Below are 16670 nucleotides of genomic sequence, written 5' to 3'. Positions count from 1 at the left end.
AATTTATTTTATTTCTTGAATCAAAATCAATTATACATATTTTGGGGGTTGAACATTGAGATATGTTGATTAAATCAATATTACTAGCATATATATTGTTACAAATCATAATTATTCTTTATGCCCCTTGTCCAACCTCTCCCCTTCCCCCATTCCCTCCCCCTCCCCCCTCTAATTGCGCTAGATTTCTTCTCTCCTTCTGAAAGGATAATGGTTACTCTGTTAACTTGTTGCCTAGGTGATCTGTCCAATGCTGAGAGATGTGATCAGGTCCCCCAATATTATCATAGACCAGATGCTTCTTCTGTCACTCTGAAATGGGTTTTGTGGAAAGAGACATCCTTTTCTTTTCTTTGTCTCTGCTGGTGTCTCTCCTTGTGTCAATGCACTCCAGTGGTTGGCAGACCACCTGCGTGGTGGTTGTGGCGTCTAGCCGCTTTTGCAGCAGCCATGGTTATTGTGATGGCTGTGGTGGGCCACTCACGTGGAGGTGCTATTTTTGGCATGCTTCTTGGCACTGGCAGTATGCCTGGTTGTGGGTGTGTTTGGTCCCCTTCTCCATGCCTCTGGTCCCTGGGCAGGCTCCAATGCGCTGGCGCCATGTGCCTGGTTGTGGGAGAGGGGTCCAGTCCCCTTCTCCATGTCCCAGGTCCCTGGGTGGGCCCCAAGGCACTGGCTCAGTGTGCCTGGTTGTGGGAGGGTGGTCTGGTCCCCGACTCCATACCCCGGGTCCTCGAGTGGGCCCCAAGGGACTGGTGCAGTGTGCCTGGTTGAGGGAGAGAGATCCAGCCCCCTTCTCCATGCCCTGGGTCCCCAGGTGGGCTCTGAGGTGCTGGCATGTTGTGCCTGGTTGTGGGAGGGTGGTCCGGTCCCCAACTCCGTACCTTGGGTCCCCGGGTGGGTACTGAAGCGCTGGTTCAGTGTACCTGGCTGTGGGAGAGAGGTCTGTTCCCCTTCTCCTTGCCTCAGGTCCCCGGGCAGGCCCTGAGGCACTGATGCAGTGTGCCTGGTTGTGGGAGTGAGGACCATTCCCCTTCTCCTTGCCCTGGGTCCTTGGGTGGGCCCCAAGGTGCTGGCATGGTGTGCCTGGTTGTGGGAGGGGGGTCCAGCCACCTTCTCCATGCTTCAGGTCCCCAGGCTGGCCCCGAGGCACTGGTGCAGTTTGCCTGGAAGTGGGAATGGGGTCCAGTCCCCAGATCCAAGCCTCCAGTTCTCAGGCAGGCCCTAAGGTGCTGGTGGTGTGCCTGGGCCGGAACTAATTTTTTGTCCTTCGCTTCAAACACAGGGGAACTTCCTGTGGGAACCAGTACTTGAGCTGCGTGGTTGTTTACATTGCTACTTTGCTGCTGTTTCCCTAGGGAAGGCTTTTTGTGCAGCTCAGGGTTTAATGGTTGACTTTATAGGCACTTCAGGCTCTCCAGAGACACGGTGGATGTGTTCTGTAGAATCTCTGATCTGGGCCTGAGTTTTTTCATCAAACTGCACCCCATGCAATTCTGTATTCCCGACCAGTCTCCTCTGAGTGGTCCTGTGCTGATTGGGGGGCAGATCGGCTGTCCTTGCTGTGCCCCAGTGTTCCCCTGGTGGGCACGTCTCCCCCACCGCCCGTGCTGCAAACACTTCCCATGGGATGGGCCCTGCGTGGGTCCCTTGCGATGACTCACTGGCCTCTTAACGGCTCCCTTTTTTCAGTTGGTACTGGCTCCTCGCTCCTGCGTGGTTCCACGTGAACCCTATTAGTGGTCTTGCTGTCCTGGGGGCAGCCAAGGCCCTCTTCTCCCTTGCTGCCTCCAAGTAACTCCATCTGAAGGGCACAGCTGTAGCTTCTGCTGGCTCCTGCTCCCTGCGCTCACCAGCTCGAGCCTTAAAGCAGCCGCGGCCCGAAATGCTCAGAGCAGGTTTTTCTTTCTCTTTGTAGTTTCTCCCACCTTCATAAACTCCATAGGTCTCTCCTCCTCTTCCCCTGAGCTCCAGCAGCCCTGGCTTGGCTGATGTTACATTTTTATAGTTGTAAATTTGGTTGATTTGTGAGAGAGAGTGACGCTGGGGACTGTCTATTCTGCCATCTTGATTGGATCTCGACAGAACCAGCTCCTTAGAAAAGAGAATCTGGAGATTGATATCAAAACCCACCATAGACCCTTACAATTTATTTTATCGAAATATATGCAGTAACTAAACAAGCAGTTGTGTGTATATGAGTAGGTATATAGATCTTGTTACTAGAGTTTCAGGTTCAGTTATTCTTAACAGATATTTTTGCTATCTTCATAAAGTCCCAAGTTAAAGAACTCTTCGTAAACTGTTATGGGTGTATTGCCTGCTGACCACAGTCAAGATCCTGACACCTAAAGTGAACAAAGTTACATAAGCAGAATCTCTTAACTGCAGTGATTTTCAAACTATACACTCACCTGGAGAGCCTGTTAAAATACAGAATGTGGGACTTCACCCTAGATCCATTGAATTTTGATCTCTGGGAGGGCCTTGAAATTGGCATTTTAAGAACCTTCCCCAAAGTGACTATGATATGGGTGGTCCTTAGATAACACTTTAAACAAGGTTTATAATAGGAAGCTTCACATTATATTTTCATATCATAAGGATTTGCCATTTTGCCATCAGACTGAGAATTCCAGCCATAAACACTGAGAAACATCTATAGAGAAATGCCTTCCTTCCTCCAAGTGACTGAAATTGGAGAGGGGAGGTCTAAATGTGAGAATATTAAAATGTAAGTATAAGAATATTAAGTATCTGCAAATGCTTGATAGCAATTATCAAGCATTTGGTGATGGGGGGGGGATGTTTTTGAAGATGTGTATTGTTAAATCCTAAATGGGCGTAAAGATTAAACCAAAGGGAGGTGAGGAAATGCAACCCAGCATGGCAGATTGGTGGTACTTAAGGGTAGACGTGTAAAAAGCAAATCCAAATTCAAGAGTATTTTTTGGAAGAGAGGAGTCAAAAAACATGTGGGATGACCAGTGTCAGGGTCAGGAAGAAGCTTATGAGAACTGGGTATAGAATATAAGAGTGGCTGCAAAGTACAAGAGCCAGGGAGAGAGTCTGGAGAGAGGCTGACTATTCAGGACATTATAATCCTTGGGGCAGGGGCCAGAAACAGTGTGGGAGCAGGGCCTCTATCGCAAACAGGGAACAAGAGATAGGGAGAAACAGGACATCCTAGGAGCAGCCAGAGGGAAACTAGCCAAGTGGGTGATGAGAGGTAGTCAGGAAGTTGGTGCTGTTGCAACCCGAAGCTAAAAAATGTGTCTGTTGAAGGCCAGATAACAAAGGACTTTGCCCCTCAAGAGACCAAAAAGGAAGTTAAAGCCTGCATTGTAATCTGGGACTGCAAGGTGGAAGTAGGGAAGATTAATTTGAAAAGCTAAAACTGCAAGTTCCGGGTTTAGCGACTATCATCACTTTTCTGTAGTAAAGGGAGTGTTAACAGTGAATATTAGAAGGATCTAGTTAGTAGTTTCACCTGTAGTTACTACTACTGTTGCTGCTGCTGCTGCTAGTGCCCCTGGGACCCTCCACAAGGCCACCACCGCCAGACCTGTAAGCTACTGGACCTGTAAGCTGCTGCCACTGAGGAAGCTGAGGATTGAGTTCATGTGGTCTGCCAACAGCTCCCGGAATCTTTCCCAGTTACGTAGCATGGACCTACATGTGAGGGGTCTGGGGACCCAGTCTGTACAGTGGGTTTAAAGGGTCTGAGCCCTAGCTCTGACAATGTAAATGGAAACTTAGTATAACTAAAATAATGAAACATTTTGGCTTCAGTTATGATTTGCCTTACTTTACAATATGTATTCCAACTGGCTTTCCTGATCTGTCTACATGTGCACCAAGACACTTTCTTGCTGCCAGCTCATGGCCACATCAAATATTCAGGTCCCTGTTCCTTTGGAAAGGGGTAACATTCCCGGTCCATAAATACCCTATGTTGTGTCTAGGTCAATGAGGTGAAAGGACTTGAGAGGGCCCTTTAACAGGACACCCTGCTTTGCTAGTGTTGGGAAAATATAGGAAAATGGTCAGGGCCCCTCATATTCAGAATCTTGCCAAGCATTTGATATAAATATGCATGTGCACCCAGGTGTTTCTTCATTATTGTCTAACGTAAGTGCGCGTGTGCACACAGGTGTCCTGGGTTATGGACTTAAGTATAAAGGATGGGTGGTTCTGATCCATGGCACCCATCCACCCCGGGGGTCATGGGGAGGTGGCTGTTGCTGCAAGCTTTGCTGTCAGTGCCCCCGGGACCCTCCGTGAGGCCACTGCCACCGCTGGACCTGTAAGCTGCTGCTGCCATTGCTGAGGACTGAGCTCGTGTCATCTGCCGACGACTCCTGGGATCTTTCCCCAGTTACCTAACGTGGACCTGCGTATGAGAGGGCTGGTGACCCAGTCTGTACAATGGGTTTGAAGGGTCTGAGCCCTAGCCCTGACAATACAAATAGAAACTTAGTATAACTAAAATAATGAAGCATTTTGGCTTTAGTTATGATTTGCCTTACTCGACAATTGGCATAGTCATGCAGCTTTACAGGCAGGTTAGGAGAATACATGTCTCCGACCCAACTCAGGTTAGGTCTTCACATTTCCCCATGGCCAGAGACCTCCAACTTGTGGTTAGGCACTCCTACCTAGCATAAAGGTTCAAGTTCTCTGGTGTCGTCTTTGTTGTGGAATGACAACAACAGGTGTCCTCTATTTCCATGGTCTCATAACTATCTCTCTTATAGTTCCAGAAATATCTTCAAGTTTTTTGAGCTGGCCTAGCTGAACTGTACTCAGGACTTTTTAGCTAAGCAGCTGTTAATAAGAATGTGATGGTGTAATGAAGCCATCTAGGGAAGCTGCTTTGGGGATAAATTGTCCTTGGTCCCAGGATCAAGTTCTATCTAAAAAAGAAAATTTTAGGTGGCTTCATTGCACTCTGAGTCTACTACCAGGCCCTGGAATGTTGCTACATGCCAATAGTAAATTTATCTCCAGGGCTAGCTAACATTATAAATAGCTTCTGAAGAGATTTATTGATTCACCTATGATGGTTTTATAATAATTATTGCTGGAAGCTAGAATTATAATGGGTATGTCTCTGAGCAGGCTAAGGTTGATATTAATGAGGACAACCATGTTCTCTTACACTACTGGTGACAATATTTAGTCTAAATCAGCAAGACAATTCTTATATGAGGATACTTTGAAAAGTTCATAGAAAAATAGAATTAAAAGATAATACGAATCTTTCCATGAACTTTTGAAGACCCCTCATATTCTTATAAGGTAATTCTACATCATATTTTTATGAAAAAGAGCTATATATGGTTATATGACAAAAGCATTAATGGTAACTTGTGCCTTTATATTATTGGTAAGGTTTATTCACTCATTCATTTATTCTCAACAGGTACTGGGATTACAAAATTGAGTAAGACATGGTTTCTTCCCTCAAAGCCCTTAGAGTCTAGAGGGGAGGGCAGATATGCTAAAAACTGGTTGAAATACAGTGCAGTGTTAAAGATATATGGTAGCAGTGTTTTTCAACGTTGGATATGAACTAGAATCACCTGGAGAGCTTTCAAAAATCCTGACGTCCAGACAGCACCAGATTGACTACTTTTGCCTGGAAAGAGAATAAAATTCCTTAGCTGACTCTTGAATGCTGAGTCGCTCACCAGATTAAAAAGAGGAGGAAGGGCATTTATAGGCAGAGGAAATAGCACTTGCAAAGGCACAGATCGGGAACTGCAAGTTCTGAAACATCAGATTTTAGCATGCAAAAGAAGGGCTGTGAAATGTGTTTGGGGAAGTGGGCTGGAGCCAGATCCTAAAGGGCCCTGAAAAGATATTCATACTTTATGTATTTTTTATGGTGCCATGGAGGGGTTTTAAGCAGGGACTGCCTTGATCATGATAAGCTTTTTGGTTTTAAGAGCTTACTCTGGTGGCGGTGTTATGGGAGGAGAGGACGATCCCAAACTGGGTCAGAGAGACCCGTTAGGAGGTTATTACAATAATCCAGGTGAGAAGTCCTGTGGGTCTGGACTTAGGCCATGGCAATGGGGAAAATGAAGAAACGAATGTAAGAAATACTTAGGAAGTAAAATCAGCTTGGAGCATGAAGGGAGGGGACACATGAGAAAAACAGGCACGAGACTGTGGAGTTTCTCGTTTGGGTGACCGGGAGAATAAAAACATCATGACAGAAACAGAATTCAGAAAGGGAAGTCAGTTTTGGGAGCCACGTGTTTGATTTTAGTGTTTGGTTAAATGAGAGGTGATGGACAATCAAAGAAATTGCTAGGATGCCCTTGAATATACAGGGCTGGAAATTTAAAAAGTGGACAGGGCTGGAGATAGAAAATTTAGATTTATACTCATCAAAGTGATAGGAACTGTGGAAGTAGATGGATTCTCTGAAAGTTTGAAAACTTTCTTTTTTTCTTCTGATTTTGCTAATCTTATCTGACAGCCCTCTAGTGACAACAAGCATATACTACATTTCTTGAAAGTGCCTCAACTCAGTTAACGTGATCATGAAATGGATATTCAGGCCGCTGGATTTGGTCTAAATATTATTGTATTAATATTTCAATATTAATGGGTGGTGGCACATCTATGCACCAAGGGTCCCAGCTTGAGCCGAAAGTTATTACTCATCGTAATTCAGAGAGAGTCAAGAGGACTTGAAATTTACCTACCAGGAATCTATATGAGGAATCAAGAAGACACCTGTGAAAAAACTGATTCTAAAGCAATGGTTGTCAATGTTGGCTACACATCAGAATCACCTGGAAAGCTTTAAAGAACCCCAATGCCCAGTATGCATCCCAGACCAATTACAACATTCGAGGATAATACCTGGCCAGGCATTACCACTTAAATTTTCTCAGGTAATTCTTTGTGCAGCCAAGGTTGAGAATTGCTGCTGTAGAGGATGATAGTTTAGAGATGTAAAAGTGTGAGTTAAGGATACTGGCCAATGCGGCAGGGAAAAGTAGTGCTGTGTGCAGCATGTGTCTAGCAACCGAATTGCCCCTAGACCCAGCCCCCAGGGTGTCAGACCAAAGGCCATTCCTGAATTGCCATATGTGAACTCTAGATCTCAGGAGCTATGATAAGAGAGTAAAAGCTGAAATAACGATGTCCTCTATAAACTCAGTAGGATAGTAAGAGCACAAGGAGTCAACAGCTTTGGCATTGGTAATAATAATGGCAGTACTGGTGGCGGCGACCCCTTCATACAGCAAAATTTTATTGAGAGCCTGTGCTATGAGCTAGACCCAGTCTGATCTAAGTGCTGAGGATATAGTGGAAAACAGGAGAGACAAGACCCTTCTCTCTTGGATCATGGGTTCTAATGGGTGTGTTGATGGAGATGGACAAACCAACAAAAACAACATCAGGCTAAGAACTGTGCGGAGTTTTAAATAGAGTGGATTGGTAGGTCAGGGAAGGTGGCATTCTGCAGAGGTGACATTTGAGAGAAAATGTGAATGACAAGGAGTCAACCAAATGAAGAACAGGGAGGACATTCTAGGTGAAGGAATAGCAAATACAATGACACTAAGGCATGAGCAAGCTTGGCACGTCTGAGGAACAGAAAGGAAGCCAGTGTGGCTGGACCAGATTGAGGAGAGAGTGGCAGGAGCCAGGTCATGCGCAGCCCAGCAAATCATGGTAAGGAGTCTGAATTTTAATCTAAGTATGATGGAGAGTCACTGAATAGTTTTGAACAGGGAAGTAAGACCTAATTTATACCTTAAAGGAGCATTCATGTTACTGTTGTGGAAAGTGGACAGGATTGGTATATGAATGGAAACAGGAAGACCAATCAGTAGGGTATTTGCAATAGCACAAGTAAGATGTGTTGGTGCCTTGGGCCAAGGTGTAATAGCAAACTTGGAAAGAAGGTGGCATAATTGGGACACATTTTTGGATGTTAAATCCATAAGACTTTTATATAAATTGGATATAGGGGTGAAGGAAAGACAGATACTAAGATAGTGGTGATGGTGGCAGCAACATTGACAGTGGCATTGTTGAGGGCGGTAGCTCTGTTGACAGTGATACCTTCAGTGTCTTTGACAAACAGCTTTGGCACCTTCTGCTCAGATATCAGCCCATGCAGCCTTCATGGGCATTGTTGACATACTAGCCATTCTTGGTGATGACAGGAACAGGAGACAGCATTACTATAGGAAAATGGCAGGCACCACATGGCTGCAAAGGAACTCATTTACAGAACACATGTGAGACAGTTTCTGAGTACTTATTCCCAGAAATATGCAGGGAAAACTTAAGAAGGGTTATTTATAACTTCTGCAGAGCAGATGGGAGAGGAATCAGAGATATATAAATCTGTGAGTGTGCTTGTGATCCATATTATCCATAGGCTGCTTGGACAAAAGTCATCTGGATTATTTGTAAAAGAGGTCCCAGTCAAACCTATACTAAATTTTACATTACCAAATACATTTTTTGATAAAAATGCCCCCTCCCCAACTATGCAAGCATTAACATTTTTATATTAAAATTACACAAGAAATCTTCAGATACATGCTGATGAAGATTTATACAAATACAGAACTTAGATGTTATAATTGTTAGTCTTCCTCCAGTCATATTCTTCCACAAGAGGCAATCATAATGAACAGTTTAGTGAGTTTCTTCAAAATATTTTTCTATGCTTTTTAGATATGAGAGGTCTTCAAAAATTTCATGGAAAGATTTGTATTATCTTTTAATTCTATTTTTTTTACTAACTTTTTGAAGTACCCCTGTGTGTGTGTGTGTGTGTGTGTGTGTATAGTTTTTTCATAAATAAAATTATAAGTATTGATCTGATTGCCTTTTAAAAATGTAACAATAAACTAGGGGCATCTTTCCATGTCAGTGCATCTTCCTTTTTAAACAAATGCATAAATTTCATTGTGTAACTATCTTGTAATATATTTAATCAGTCCCCTATTGACAAGCATTTAATTTTATTTTTCCACCTAAACTTTGTGCACCTGTGTGAGTGTGTCTGAAGCCTAGCACTCTATCAGGGGAATTGCATGGTTGAAAATTGCACTTAAGATTTTGTTAGATGTGCAACCAGATTGTCCTCTAAAAAGAATGTACCTGATTACACTACCACCAGTAATGTTTGAGAGACCCATTTCTCTACACCCTCACCGACACTGAACTTCATTAATCTTTACATCTTTGCCAATGAAATGGGTAAAAACTGGCATTTCATTATTGTTTAATTTGTTTTTCACTAAATATTAGTGAGATTGAATATTTTAATATGTTTTCTGTTTGCATTTGTTCTGTGAATTGTCTATTGATATTCTTCACTCATTTTTTTATTATCTGTTATAAGCATATTATTATTACAAATCATGGTTTTTCTTTATGCCTTTTACCCAACCTATCCCCCCCCACATCCCTCCCCTACACCCCCCCATCTCTAGTATCCTTAGGTTTGTTCTCTCCTTCTGAAAGTTCAATGTATTGGTTTGGTCTTCTCTTTCCTTTCTTTTCTTTCTTTCTTTTCTTTCTTTCTTTCTTTCTTTCTTTCTTTCTTTCTTTCTTTCTTTCTTTCTTTCTTTCTTTCTTTCTTTCTTTCTTTCTTTCTTTCTTTTTCTCTCTCTCTCTCTCTCTCTATCTCTCTTTATTTATTTCACTCAATTATAAGTGAGAACATGCAGTATTTCCCTTTCCTTGTCTGGCTTATTTCACTTAACACAGTTTTCTTCAGATTCATCCATGTTGCTGCAAATGGCAGAATTTCATTCTTTTTTTATGGCTGAGTAGTATTCCATTATGTATATATTATCACATTTTCCTCCTCCAGTCATCCATCAAAGGACATATGTTGGTTCCATATTTCGGCTATTATTAACAGAGCTGTGGTGAACATGGGCATGCAGGTATCACTTTGACATGATGATTTCCATTCCTTTGAATATATGCCCAGTAGTGGGATTGCTGGATCATATGGTAGTTCTACTTGTAGTTGTTTGAGAAACCTCCATACTGTTCTCCATAATGGCTGTGCTAATTTACAGTCCCATCAACAGTTTAGAAGAATTCCCTTTCCCTGCATCCTCTCCAACATTTGTGTTCTTGGTCTTTTTAATAATAGCCAGTCTAATTGGGGTGAGATGATATCTCAATGTGGTTTTGATTTGCATTTCTCTGATGACTAGTGATGTTGAGTATTTTTTCATATAACAGAGAAAAATGTCTATTTATTTCCTTTGCCCATTTTTTAATTGGATTATTTGTTTTTTTACTTTATAGTTGTTTGAGTTCTTTATATAATCAGGTATTAATCCCTTGTTGGATGTATAGTTTTTCTGGTGGACTATTTGTCCTTTTCTCATTGATGTATAGGTGCTCTTCATATATTTAAAATATTAGCCCTTCTCTTACATAACAGAAAATTTTCCTTCCTACTCTGTTACTTGCCTTTAACTCTGTTTATGTTATCCTTTGTTGTACAGATATTTTAAATTTTGATTTTGATATCATCAAATTTGTCAATTTTTTGGATTTTGGATTTGGAATCTTGCTAAGGAGGGTCCTCCCAGTTGAAGATTTTATAAAAATATTCTACTGTGTTTTAATACTTAATTTTTCATTTAGGTATTTTCTTTTTTCTATTTTATCATTACTTAAACATTTAAAAATATATCAATTATATTTTATTATATTACTATTAAATATATCTCATATAAATATAGTATAGGCATAATAATAAAATAAACACCTGTGTACCCACCATTCAGCTTAAAAAATAGAACATTTTCAATACCTTAGAAGACCCCTGTGTGCTACTCCTCAATTACTTCCACTTCCCACACCACCAGAGGCAATCATTATCTTGCCTTCTGTTTTAAACATTTCTTTATTTTTTCTTTATATATTAACCACCTATGTATAATATATTGTTTATTTTTTAAAAATTGAGTGGCAAGCACTAATCTTGCTGTATTAGTAAAGCGCAACACCGTCACTCTTAAATAAAGGCTCCCGGGGAAGAGTCTCTGGGAGACAGCCTGTCTTCAGCTTCCCTGAGAGTTTATAAGAATCCCTTAAAGGAAGTTGGTGGGCAAAGACATGAGTATTGCTATGTCATGCAGTGGTGTGCTGGAGCTGGCTGATGGTTTCAGGAAACTGATGTGTCAGCAGATTGAAATTGCCCATACTGGGCTGGATGGGTAGCTCAGTTGTTTAGAGCATAGTGCTGATAACACCAAGGTCCAGGGTTCAATCCCCATACCAGAGAGGCACCAAAAACAAAGTAAGAAATTACCCATACTGGGGAGGGAGAATTGAGGAGATGTTGGTCAAAGGATATAAAATGTCAGGCAGGAGAAATAAATTCGAGGATCTATGCACAACATGGTGACTATAGTTAGTAACAATGTATTTTATACTTAAAAATTGCTGAGAGTAGATTTTCTGTTCTCACTGAAAAAAATAAGTATGTGAGGTAATGCATATATTAGTTAACTCAATTTAGTCATTTCACAATGTATATAGATTTCAAAACATCATTTTGTATACTATGAATATATACAATTTTTATTTGACAATTTAAAAAAATAGATTAAAAAAAAGAAATTTCCTATAGTGGGATATTTACATCATGAAAATTGACAAACTCTAAATCCAGAGGGTTTTTTTTTTAATTAAAAAATATTTTTGGAGAGCCAGCTAACCAGAAAACCACTTGTCCTGAGAAACACTTGTGTCACGATGTTCAGGATGGTTGGCAAGGCTGCGGTGTGGACCATGGTTTGAACATCCTGCAAAAATATGGCCAGAGGGAATAGGCTACTATATATTTTTTCAACTCACCATGGTCAACCTCTAGCTCTCAAGAATAAGTCAAAGTATAACATTTCTATGGGGTGAAATTAGCCTCCTCAGCTGATTCAGGCATCAGGGGTTAGATGAGACTTGCCTGCTTGAAATGTGTATAGAATTTTGATTTGGAAATAATTTTCCTTCAGGATTTTGAAGGCATTACTGTATTGTCTTTGAGTTTCCAGTGTTTTATATATATATACCGATATGTACACAGACATAAATAATTATTATTTTTTATTGAAACAGTTGATTGCACAAATCTGTGGGGTGCAGAGTTGAATATTAATACCTGTGTGCAATATGTGATGTTCAAATCAGGATAATTAGTTTATTCAACATTATACAATGTAATCCAGTGTTATATTGAGAAGTGGCTCAGTTATGATGATTACAAGGTTTACGTTATGCAGTGGAAGTGAGCAGCAGAGGTGGCCTGGAGAAAAACATCATTGGATGTGAGAAGGTCAAGGAACTAATTGACTAGGGGATTTCATTGATCATTCATGTGACTATCAAAGACACCAAGAATAAGGACAGCAGTAGCGGTAGAGAACAAGATAGTAAGACTGGTTGCAAAGCCACAGATGACTGAGGGCTAGATGACAACAGCCAGGTGTGTAGCTGGTGATTTTTAAAGGAGGAATGAATTAGAAATGGCTGTCAAGACAATAGGCAACAAGGAAAGCACTTTACCTCCAAGTCTAGTGATAGACTTAGGTGGAAAAGAACCAGCCTTTACTCGAGAGGGCTTCAGGGAAAGCAGTGTGCTCAGGGGGATGTGAAGTTTTGGTTAGAACACGAGGCGAAGGGATAATTTACGGAAGAGGCCGAGGATACAGCAAAGCTTAATTCGATACAAATTGAGTTCCAGAAGACATAGAAGAATTTGGAAGTGTAAGAAGAGTGAGATATTGGTTTATCTCAGAAGATGAAGAGAGTGGTATCAGAATTAAGTTTATATTATGATCGATGAGCGGTTTGGATGTCCAGTGCAACTGAAGGAAATACGGTATGTGTCTTAGTCTGCTTGGGCTCCTATAACAAAATATCATAGACTGGGTGGCTTAAACAACAGGCATTTATTCCTGACATTTCTGGGCTGGGAAGTTCAAGATCAAAGTGCCATCAGATTAGGTTCTTGGTGAGGGCCCTGTTCCCGTGAAGGTTGAAGGCTTGCAGACAACTTCTCACTGTATCCTTACATGATGGGGAGAGAAACAGAGAGAGCAAGCTCTCTGGTGTTGCTTCTTATAAAGACACTAATCCCATCATAAGGATCCCACCCTCATGACGTCATCCAAACCTAATTAACTCCCAAAGGCCCCACTTCCAAATACCATCACTTTGAGGGTTAAGGCTTCAACATATGAATTTGGGGGGGGGGTCACAAACATTCAGTCCATAGCAATATTTACACTATGGAATTGCTGGATGATTGGGTATACACATTTAAAATTGCAGTAGACACTTGACTATATAATTAGCTTTTAATAGATTTTAATAGACAATAATAATTTGCCTTCTAAAAAGTTTAAAGCAACTTATAATCACTCTCACCAACAGAATTTGAGAGATCATTCCTCCATACCTTCATCAGTAACACTTGATATTAACAAGTGTTTAATCATTTTCATTTTTGCTAACCTGATAATAAAAAGAAAAGATCTCAGTGTTTCTCCTTGCATTTTTAAAATTACTAGTGAGGCTGAGTGTTTAAAAATGTTTCATTGGAAATTTGTACTTCTCATCTCTGAATTGTCTACCTATTTTCTCTTTGGATTCTCCTTTCCAGTTGATGTGAGAACATTATTCTTTATGCATATTAAATCTTAGTTTGCTAAAGTATTTTTACCCAGTTTTATTTTTTTATTTTTTGAAAAATAAAAACACTTCATTTTTGTTTATGCTGTCATTTGTTGTAAAATTTTAAGAATTTTATGTAGTCAGAGCTATCATTTTTTACCTTATATCCTATGGATTTTGTGAGTGGCTTAGAAAGCTTCTCCTATCTCAATATTGTCACATGAATCTTCTGTATTTTCTTTTTTACATTTAGATCTTCAATCTATCTGAAATGTACTTTGTATATGATATAGAGATCCTAAATTTTTCTCAAATGAATAAAAAGCTGTTCTAACCCCATTTATTGAATGATCATTTTCTTCCATTGTGATTTGAAACTCTGTTATCACATACTAAATCTCAAGATACACGTAGATATGTTCCTGAACTGTTTTCACTGTTGTCACTTTATGTAAATTTTGCTTTCTGGTAGAGCAAGTCCATTTTCATTATTCTTTTTCAAAAATTTCTGGGATATGCTCTTATAGATGAATTTTAGAATTGACTTTTCATATTTCCAAACAATTTTCTTTACGTTTTTGATAAAAATTACATTAGATTTATACATTAATTTTGGAAGAATTATTTTGCCTAGGATATTGCATCATCCCATCCAGGAATTTGGTATGCTTTTCCACCATTTTAAAAGATTTTTTATGTGCTTCAGTGAAGTTTTATCATTTTCTTCATTTAGGTCTCACACCTTTTTCTTAGTATTTTATAGTCTTATTATTGTGAATGGGTTTTTTATGGCATTTTCTAATTAGTTATTATTATACCGAAAGCAATTTATTTTTGTGTATTCAGCTTTTATCTTGACTCCTATGATTTTTATAATTTTTATTTTATTCTTTTCACTTTTCCAGTTAGACCATCATATTATCAGCAAGTACATTGTCTCTTCCTTTCTAATATTTAGCATTCACTTTTTTTCCCTTTTATTTGTTTATTTTACTAAGACCAATGTGAAAGTAGGTATTTTTTTTCTTGTTGCTTAGTCTTGATAGCTCCAACCATAGATGACTGCTAGCTAAATCTACATCTCTTGCACTTTACATTTAGGTCTGGGTTTTATTTTTTTTATTATTTTTTTATTTTATTATTATTTTTTTTCGTGACCGGCGCTCAGCCAGGGAGTGCACCGGTCATGCTTATATAGGATCCGAACCCGCGGCGGCGGCTGCTAGCGCAGCACGCTACCGAGTGCGCCACGGGCTCAGCCCTAGGTCTGGGTTTTAAATGTTGCCTGGATATTTCCTAGAACCGTAAATTCTGCACATCCAAAACAGAATGTAAACTCCTAATTGCCCACACCTGCCCAAACCTGTGCCCAGTGCTCATTTCTTTATTTCTGCTATTCAGGTTCAAGTAATTCAATTATTCTAGTTATTCAGGTTCAGAATCTTAAATCATCATTGATATTCTCTCTACTTTTTTCCTCCCTCGCACTACTTTCATTCAGAAATTCCTCTTGATTTGGTCTCTGTCCCATTGTTTCTTGCTTTTATCTTGAGAGCAGTTAGCTTTAATTCCATTGTTACCAGGGGAGCACATACTAGAGAATCTGGCACAAAGCCCAGACTGGAGCCTTTGGCATTCTTAGGCTTACTGGTGCTATGGTTCAACAGCCTTTGGGCAGGTAGGGAGAACCAGAGACCACCACCATCATCTGTAAAAAGGCTACTAAACAACAACATGGCTGTCAAAAATCAGCTAGAGCTTAGGTTATACACCGTTTGAAATCCAGCCTGTGCTTGCTTTCTTGTGAAGAGCTTGAGACATGTGCAGAGACACCTTAAACATGTATAGGTAACCCTTCTCATAAAAGGCAGAGGGCCTCTTCATGAACTCTTTCTGTTTTTGGTTTTCCTATCAATTCACCATTTAAACTAGAAAAGATGCTGCAAGCTATCTCAGCTAGCTTCTAATTTGGATACAGCACCAATACTACACACACAATTAAATGAATAACTGGGCAGGCTTAGTATGCTTTTTTGAGCTGAATAGGTGTGATCTTGTATGAAAAAAGTGTGTAAACATAGGGCCAAATTTTATTAGTCTCCCTCCCAGAAAATTGGTGGAACACTCCTTGGCTCTTGCATGATTCAATGACTGGCTTTGCCACGTCCTTGTTCTATCTTAGCCTGGTGGCAACTGCTTCTGGTTTATTATCCTCCTGCTGTACTAATGGTTCACCAGTGATGTCGTCAACCCCATGTACATGAGGTGTATTGAAGTCCAGGTTATATATACCCTTCCACTAGGAGGGTGAATCCAATGTCGGCTGAAACGATTTTTAAAGGTTTCAAATGGAATGTTCAAACTGATCACTAGATTCAGCTCGCAGATTTCGTCCAAGGATTCAGCCTGTACTAATATCCTAGGAAAACCATCTGGTAGCCAGTGTTGGCTGCGCCTGTTCTCCAGCTCCGACAGCATCAGGTGTGTGATCACATGATCTGGAATCAAAAGACCTTTCCCTATGTACTGCTTTTCTAGATCACCAACTTCCATGTTGGCCTTGATGTTGTCCCGCAAGAAGTGGCCGCTGGAGACATGTTGGAGGCCAAAGTTCTGGGCAATCCTCTGGCACACGGTTCCCTTGCCCGAGCTGGACAGCCCGAGGATGACCGTGCCAAGGAGTTTGGAAGCCATGGCCATCGCAAGCAGGGGGCGGATAAACGGGCAGCCCAGACAGCGGCCCTGGTGGGAACCCCGAGAACTTTGTTTCTTGGTCCCTGACTCTGGCACCCTCTGCTCACGTGGGGACTCTCTGGCCCCTCTGTCCCATTGTTGTAACATATAACACATTTCTCCTCCACTCTATTCTTTTTTTTTTTTTTTTTTGTCTTTTTGTGACCAGTAAGGGGATCGCAACCCTTAGTGTGGTGTCGTCCGCACCGCGCTCAGCCAGTGAGCGCACCGGGCCATTCCTATATAGG

General features: G+C 40.8%; 1 pseudogene; it reads right to left on the bottom strand.

Annotated features, from left to right (window-relative positions):
- Window positions 1-15709: 15709 nt before the first annotated feature.
- On the bottom strand, window positions 15710-16383 carry LOC134368691 (adenylate kinase 4, mitochondrial-like; annotated as a pseudogene).
- Between the last annotated feature and the right edge of the window lie 287 nt (window positions 16384-16670).

The sequence above is a fragment of the Cynocephalus volans genome, chromosome X, assembly GCF_027409185.1.
Source record: "Cynocephalus volans isolate mCynVol1 chromosome X, mCynVol1.pri, whole genome shotgun sequence".
In the NCBI taxonomy this organism is placed as follows: domain Eukaryota; kingdom Metazoa; phylum Chordata; class Mammalia; order Dermoptera; family Cynocephalidae; genus Cynocephalus; species Cynocephalus volans.
The sequence above is the reverse complement of the archived record's forward strand: the minus strand, read 5'-3'. Positions and strand labels throughout refer to the sequence as shown.